Raw genomic sequence first — 9,030 nt, forward strand, 5'->3', positions numbered from 1 at the left:
TACTGAAATTGGTCCAAATTTTCGACACTGTTTATAAATGATTGAACTTTGTAATGGTATTAAGAGGATTTTCTTTTTCGAGAAGTAAAACTAATTTTGGTAGTTTCATCGGCTAATCTCTTTTAATTTTGGAAGTAAAACTAATTTTTAAGAGGATTACGTAGGGAAAATGTGTATTGTTATGGGTATTATGTGGGGGTAATATGACTTGATGATTTTCATGAGTGTGTGTTTTGATTTTATGGATTGAAATGTTTGATTGAATGACGTTGGTAAGTGATATAGTTTTTGTATATTATTCATGATTGTGGTTAACTCACCCTTGCTTGTTTGTGTTTATGAGATGATCATATAACTCATGTTGTTATACGAAAGCAGACATTGTTACAAATGAATGATGCTAAAGTAGTTTAGAGTAAGGAGTCGTACTAGAAAACTTGTGATTTTAAATTGTATTATGGAATAATGATATTTTTAAGTTGTATTTTGAACAACTTTTTAGTTTTGGTTTTTGAAATAATGTCTATTTATTATAAAGATTTTGAATTCACTTATTAGTGATGGTACCAAATGTTCATTTCTTTAGTAAATGAAAATTTTGAAAAAAAATTCAAGTGATATTCTGAGAAAGGATATTACATATACACTCAACACTACTTAATGATACTTTCGGGTGTTCAACATCCTGAAATTAAAATGCTCTAGATATGCAATACATGGTTTTGCAATCAACTAGGCTTGTATATTTTCTATAACAACAATTCTATCCAATAAGTGCAAATCATGTGGATCTACCAACTATTACACCGTGTGTAGTGAAAGATTATTTTTGGCTTTTGTTTTGGGTAAGGGGTTGAGGTCTCCTACTCTAAGTTGTCTTGAAGATCGAATGGACAAGTCACTAACTTTACGTAATAATCTTGTAATAAAAATTAGTAATAAGAATTAATTTTTTGACCTCCCATTTAGACATATATTTATAAATAATATAATAAATTTACCATTAAGTCTGATTCATTAATTATCAATAAATGACATTGTTTCTATTAATTTTCAATCAATGACTATTATTCTTATTAATTATTCGTCAATAATTATTATTATTCAGATTAATTATCAATTAATGAAAATTTTATACTGATCGATATTTTCTCAGTAAGTCTAGGTGAAGCTCATTATCCATATCCTTAGACAATTCCTTAGACAATGACCACCCACTTTAGAACCCATTGAACACAAAGCTTAAGACAGGATTCACCAAATACTTGAGTACGCTGATCTTGACAACTAAACTGCTCTCGTGGTCCATACGCAATTGGCCAACATACTTATAGAATATGAAATGAAGTTAACTCAAAAGTCAGAATATAACAATGATCCTTATCCTTCTCAAGAAATATTTCGAAAGCAAATGTATCTTTTCTAAATCGAGATGATATCGGCCAACAACGGTTTGAATACCTACAAGTAATATGCATTAGGAAAACAATTAGATAATTAAGCATAACGTAGTCAAAAAATTGAGTCATAATCTGGGTCCATTTATACAAAAACTTAAGTGTTATGAATAAGATAAGATTTGAAAGTGTATTCGTAGTAAAAAAAATTGAGTCATAATCTAGGTACATTTATACAAAAATAAAGTGTTAAAATAAGATAAGGTTTTGAAAGTGTGATTATTCATTTATTACATATTTATTACACAATTTATTGTTTTCGCAAATTTTGACTACCTAACCGACGCCACATATACCTTGACAAATATATTTAAAAAAAAACTATTTGGAACAAAAAAAGGAAACAACTCACAGAACTAAACTTAGGAACAATGAATTAATTACCTGCATTTTTAATTTATTTTTCCTCTTTAAGTTAAACCATATTTAATTTAAAATTATTTATATGGTATTAATACACTGTAGAAAGTTGATTCCTCTGTTTGCACCCACCAACCAAATTTATTTTCTTTGGTATTTATGTAATTATTTTGTGATATTGTATTAAATTACTGTCACAAGATATGTTCTATAGTTTACCAGATTACACAGGACAAAACACATAAACTGAAATAGAATAATACTTAGGACAGTACACACAATTAATTCATGTATTTTTTCACATAACTTATTTTATTTTAAAATATTCCAATTTGAAAATTATATTAGTTCTGAAAACAGCAGAAATATAAGATGATTTTTTGGTATCATCTAATTTATTTTTTATCTAATCACATTAAATAATTGTAATTGTTTCCTAATATTTTAAAAAAAATATCTGGGCGAAAGAATAATGTTACTTTGTAATACGTCAACGTATTGTCGACAGAGACTCTAATTAATGCAATGGATACATATTAAGTTGCCAAAATTGCGAGGATTGATGGTGAAGCTAATAAAGTCTTAACAACCACAGTTTTGGATTGGTTGGATTCCTTCTGGAGTCAATATTTTAATCCTACTTTTCCTGCTTATTAACTTCTTCAAGAATTTCAATTAAGTTAGGAATACTTTTTTTGCTTTTTTATTAAAATATATTTAAAAAAATTGAATTCGAGATTATACTTAAAATAATTTTTTTATCTAATTAATTAAATATTGAGCTAAATACTAATTAAATAATTGAATTTTCTAATCATATTAATAGGATTTTGTTTTTGTTCTCCCGAAAAATAAAATTAATTTTGGTAGTTTCATCATGTCATCATCATTTAATATATTCTCTGGTTAAAAGATTAAGCGTTTTGTCAACCATCAATTAATTTATTAAATATATTTTGAAATATTTAATGTATTAGATTCAAAAGTATTATAAACCTATAGGTTGTTTTATCAATGAATTGAATATTAATTATTTCAATGAGTGAGTTTGTTAACACTGCACAAATTAGGCAACAAGTTGAATGTTCTTTTTTATTGTCAACTCTTATTTTATTTCAGGATTGTTATGGTTGAGGAATAAAATAATTTATACATAACAAAAGTTAAATTATATTTTGAAACTATTTAAATATGTTATTGTTGAAACTAGACGAAATAAAACCCATTAGATTATATTAGAGGAAGTGGTTTAATGATAACAAAATATATATCATCAAATGATACATATACAATGTTTAAATACAATAACTATACGATATAAGGAAGTATTATAATTGATAAATATTACAAAATATCACATTTTCCTTGAAGGTATTGAAATATGTTTTTTATTTTTATGAATATCCAAATAATAAAATAGAAAACTTCTTTCCCACTCTATTTCCTAATTTCACTCCATTTCAACCCAATCACTCATTCAACGTAAGAAAGGAATAATTTGGTTTAGCAAAAACACTAGTGGAAGAAAATGAATGCATGTATGTGGTCCAAAATGCACCCCTATGTGACTCGCAACATGTGCATGCATAAAGATACAAAAAGGGAATAGTTGTATAATAAAATTAACACTACAAACATTTAAAAAAAAACTAAATATATTCTTTATTTTATATATATAATGCATGTATTTATCTCTACCAAAGTAGTTAATTCTATAAATGAAGTTTTTGAAATACCAATGAAGAAAACAAATCTATGTTGATGATTTATGACTAAGAACCAAAGTTAATCTATTAATAATGTTTAGACACTCAACTTAATAAGAAAAAAAAAATAGAGAACGTAATTACAAAAGTTAGTATGAGTTAACATTTCTTTACGCTAAGGTATTATTGCATAGACTTTTCAAAAATCTGAATAATTATTTCCTTTTGTTGATTCTTTTATGATTTATATTTTAGTAGAGATATAACAAAAGATAGTTGAATTGATGAATTTTATATTTTAATATCTAACTTATAATATTTTCTAGCTATACATCGACGACATTGGATATGACAAATACACAAGTCTATCAAACTGGAAGTCCATATAAATGTTGTTGTCAAGTTGTGTTATATAACTTACTTTTAGTTGTAATTTGAGTGAGTGTATCATATAATTTATTTTCAAGTACTTGAATCATATAAATGTTGCATGTTCGCAAGTTTTGTGATATGCATTAAATGATGTTGTACTGGTGAAAGGAGATGTACTTGTCTAGATGTCTAGTATTACATGAAAGTTAGATAGATTTGATTAAGGCATATTATTGACTAATTAAAACACTTTTATTTCTATAATTATACCTTGGTATTTGTTAAAAGTTGTATAGTTTCAATTATACTTAATTAACTTTTATCAAAATTAGATGATTATAGAAATTTTGACACTATTTTGTATTATTTGTAGCTTGAAGACAATGAAGACACACTTGATGGCAATGAAGACAATTTTGTAGAATAATGAAATTTTAGTTATGTAGAAAAAAATAGGTAGGATGTTTTGTACCTAAGTTTGTAATTTCAATTTTGATAGTTTTATTATTATTATATGAATACCAGTATTGATAAGTCGGTCCTATACTATAAATGATAAATTAAGAATTAGTCATGAGACCCCCTGTTAATCCAAATATGGAACCCCATTCTTTGTTAAGATCGGATAAGTGAAAATAACACTAATGAGCAATCTCAACTTGGTTTAGAGCAATCTCAACCCCCGAAGAATCAATCAGAGAATGTGCAACTAAGGAACAACAATTGTATGCTTCTTGAGTATTGTTTCTCCAGAAAAGAAAGGGGTTATTACAAAGGGAGGGAAAGAAATCATTACTCCAACCAATGCTTAACTCTAGACTGCAAAAGTTTTCCTACATGAAATATAAACAGTTTTCTACCGGGAACAGTGACAAGCAGAAACCAACTGAGATTTCTTCCTTTTCTTGAATAATCAGTATAATTGGTATACAAACAATATTTGGTCAAAATTATAGATGGGCAGAAACCAACTAAAAACAAAACTTCAATACATACAATAACAAATCCAATAAAAAAATCAATAGACATAAACGGGCGAGCACTACAGTACAGCAGAGGGAAAACGCCATTCAGAATTGCAGACCACCCCAACCTAAATATTGGAAAAATATTGGTTCCCAACCTCATCTTTGTTGGATTCTTCGTAGTATTATCAACCCATCCTTGAGACAGCACTCGATGATTACACACTAAATTTTCATCTCTTCAGTATCATTTGAATGGCATTTCGTTGAGACTGAGTCAAACTCTGCAGTGCAAACCAAGGTAAATTGCAGAAGTTAAGCAACAATCGTCTATACTACAATGTGAACTAAATGAAAAATATTACTGTGGTAACCTCGCAAATGTGCTCTAAGAGCTGTCGGTCAGATTGCGAAAAGCTAACAAAGAAATCAACAAGGTAATTTGCCAGATTTATCTGTCACTTGCAACCATAATTGTAAATTGTTAACAAACACATGCAAATTTGAGCATCACATTGAATAAAGAAAACAGACTCCAGATCACAGACCTGATTGAGGGGATCAGCAACACTAAAAAGGTTGTCGTCGTACTGATCATCTCGATCCTTTTAATTTTGAAACAAGTTAGCAAAATAAAATAATTAATTAAATTTCAGTATTAAATTATGATATAATTGCATGGTACAAAAATTAAGATAGGTGAGAACAACTGTAACTCAACGAAACCTCATTAAATACTTTAGCCATTGCTTGAAGATGTTCATCAGTGGCTTTTCCCAAAGGTGAAGACACCGAATAAAGAAAATCTCTATCATTTTCGATACCATCCGCTTCAACTTCTTCCCAGTCACTATCCTGAACACAGTTTATATATTAGGTAGCAACTCTTTACTAAATAGTATACAATTGGCGTACACAACAATATGCATTAAATACCACATCATCAGCTTCCAAAACTTGTTCTTGTATTTCAGTTAATGCATCCGCCAACAAAGCCACTATCTGCAAGATATTCAAAAAAGAGAAAACATACTCAGCTTATGATACAATATCAAAACATTCAACTTACCCATAGTCTTATTTTTGAGATAATCGCAAATTTTAATGAGGATGTAAAACAGTAACATTGTTGCAATTCATCGTAGAAACCACACTTTGAGCTTTAAAAATAATTTTGATACAAGAGAAAGAAACGTAATATGAAAACATTCCTTTATTTTTGCCTAATAAAATGCAATGAGGTAGTTGACCCAGCCGCCGTTATGGGAAATGAGGTTATTGAATAAACTTTGGGATAGTTCACTAAATTTGAATAATCTAGGCAGAAACACTTAAGGGAGTTCAATATAGTGTCACAACTCAAGGTGTGCCTGAAAAACGCATAAAGGTCAAAGCATTTTCATTTCCTCTACGTGAGAGCAAAGGATTGTTGTACTATTTTCCATGCGGTTCCATAACTTAATTGGGAGAGCCTGAAGAGGTTGTTCTTGGAGAAATATTTTTCAGCTTCAAAAAGCCACTTCTTCCATAAGAACATAAATTTATGGCAGTAGACTTTGTGCGTTTTGGGAGAGGTTTAAAAGATTGTCTGCAAGTTGACCCCATTATCAAATTAGTAAACAGTTCTTTATCCAATATTTCTGAGGGATAACCCATTATGGTTGGGAGTATGATATATGCATAAATGGTGCTCTTGTGAACAAAACCCCGACTTTGGGAGAGGATTTAAGGAAGTGAGTGAATGGATTTGAGGGGATAGAGAGAGAATTGTGGTATTATTTGGGTTAAGAGAAAGATGGTGTGATTTGAGTGGATTTGAAATGAAAGTTTGTAAAAATTTGTATATGATGTAATAGATTAAAAAAATTATTTAATTGATAAAATTAGATGATCACCATTTTACCCTTGAAGATAAATATGATATAAATTTAAATGTAAATATTATTATTATTAATATTATTACTATTATTATTGATATTATTATTATTAACGATGTTTTTTATTAATATTATTATCATTAATAATAATATTATTATCATTAATATTAGCTCTATATAATTCATTTAACAACTCTTTTATCACTGGAATAGGAAATTTATCTGAAATTGTAGCAAAGGCTCGATAATTAATACAAAAGCACCAACTACCATCTTTCTTCTTAACCAAAATCACTGGATTTGTATGAACTTTTACTGGGCCTAATAATTTCTGTCCGCAACATCTCAACAACTTGTTTCTCAATTGGGTACCTATAAGGTCTCACATTAATTGGATCTACACATGCTATGATAGAAATATGATGATTCAAATGCCTATTGGGTGGTAACCCCTGTGGTGTACTGAATATGCCTTCAAAAGACCCCAAAATCTCTTCCAACTCATTTTGTGCTGCTGTTAACTGGTATTGCCTCTCAGATCCTTCCTCCAATTCGACACTACCCATCTCCCAAACCAATGTCACCACTTCAATCTCTGTTTCTTTTAATAAGGCTGCCGATGTGACAACCGTCTTGGTTAAGGAAGGATCCCCTTTATTAGAACTTCTTTCTCTCCTTGAATGAAATGCATTGTTAAATCCCTCCAGTTAATTCTGACTTCTTCAAGTGTAGCTAACCAATTAATCCCCAAAATAAGATCCACTCCTCCTAATTCAAACAGGTAAAAACCTTCCTGCATCTCCAATCCTTCCAACTGTAGGGTTAAATCTTTACAAATCCCACTAATAGGCTTATGATGTCCATCTCCCAAGCTAACTTCATAAGGAAAAGATTTATCCACTGCCAAACCCAATTCAGCCACCAACTGATCTGAAATAAAGTTGTGACTGGCACCACTGTCAATCAAAATCAATACTTTTCTTCCTTGCAACAATCCTTGGAACTTCATAGTATATGTTTGAGTTAATCCTCCCGCAGAAGAAAAAATAGATAATTCCATCTGATTTTGATTCTTCTCTTCTCATTCTTCAGGTTCCTCTACCTCGACATTCTCTCCCAAAATTAACACCCGAAGATTCTTTTCAGGGCATTTATGACCAGGAGTGTATGGTCCTCCACATTGAAAACACCTGCCCTCTTCCCTTCGCTTGATATATTCAGGGTAGGGTAAGTTTCGCAATCCCTTTATTCAATTTTCCCCTGAATTCGAACTACCCACCTTAGACTCCAAGTTTATTCCCCCTCCTTCTATCCTAACTGTGCTAATGTGGCTGGAACTTCACAATTCAGTCAAAGTCCCCTTCAATGTTTCTAGCCAAGAAACCACTCCTCAACTTCCTTGAAAATGACCTTGATACAAATTACTCCTAATTGTTGTCCTCTCCCAGTCCTTACATCCAAAGGTTGTTAAACTCATGGGAGTTTACGTAAACTTTGATTGTAAACTCGTAAGAGTTTACTTCATATAAAAATATTTTAAAATATTTATAAATAACATAATAATTTAATATTTATAATGTTATAAATAATGTAATGTTTTTATTTTTTATAGTATTATAATTATTAGTTTGTCATATTATATATTTTTAAATATTTTTCTTTAATATTATTATTCTTTTATCATAATTTTAATTGATTATAGTTGCCACTTCACATAAAAAACAAATTGTTGAACTTAATGTTGGCTCAAAAGTTCAGCAGAGTAGAGGGGAGGCCCAATGGTCCAAAATAATAAGTGTAAGAAGAGGACTCAGCTTTACTTTAGTATTAAATATTTACATGCTAAAATATAAAATATAAACACTGCATATAGAAACGCACAAACAGTGGAGTGGATTTCATTTCTTTAATAAAACCATAATGATTTCATTTCTTTAATAAAAGCACGAACAATGCCATTTTAGGGGTTGTAACGTTAAAATAAAAAAGTTTCACTCACCACACGTAGAGCTCGAAGGAGGCGAGACCAGGAGTGGCGGCAAGCACATCAGCAAGCACAACGGTGAGCGTGAACCATGCAAACGGAGCATGACCACAAGTCAGGTGAACGACGAGCCAACGAGGCACAACCACGAACAACAGCGAAAGAAACGCAACGGTGCCCTAAACTCAAAAGGATTTCCTCTTTCTTTGTTTCTCCCTATTTCAAACTTGCAAAATCGCGATTCAAAACGATTCCACCGAGTTCAGTTACGATTTCACCGAGTTTGCTCGAAAACCATGTTTGCTTTCC

General features: G+C 30.3%; 1 long non-coding RNA gene across 1 annotated transcript; it reads right to left on the bottom strand.

Annotated features, from left to right (window-relative positions):
- Positions 1 to 4,769: 4,769 nt before the first annotated feature.
- LOC148193785 (uncharacterized) lies at positions 4,770 to 9,007 on the bottom strand. Its single transcript, XR_015782042.1, has 6 exons — positions 8,737 to 9,007; positions 5,797 to 5,862; positions 5,587 to 5,715; positions 5,409 to 5,465; positions 5,235 to 5,315; positions 4,770 to 5,144 (listed from the first exon to the last, which is right to left on the bottom strand). It is a non-coding gene; the product is annotated as an uncharacterized LOC148193785 (long non-coding RNA).
- Positions 9,008 to 9,030: the final 23 nt, after the last annotated feature.

This window comes from Vigna umbellata, chromosome 9 (genome assembly GCF_029865625.1).
Source record: "Vigna umbellata cultivar VRB3 chromosome 9, Vumbellata_1.0, whole genome shotgun sequence".
Lineage (NCBI taxonomy): Eukaryota > Viridiplantae > Streptophyta > Magnoliopsida > Fabales > Fabaceae > Vigna > Vigna umbellata.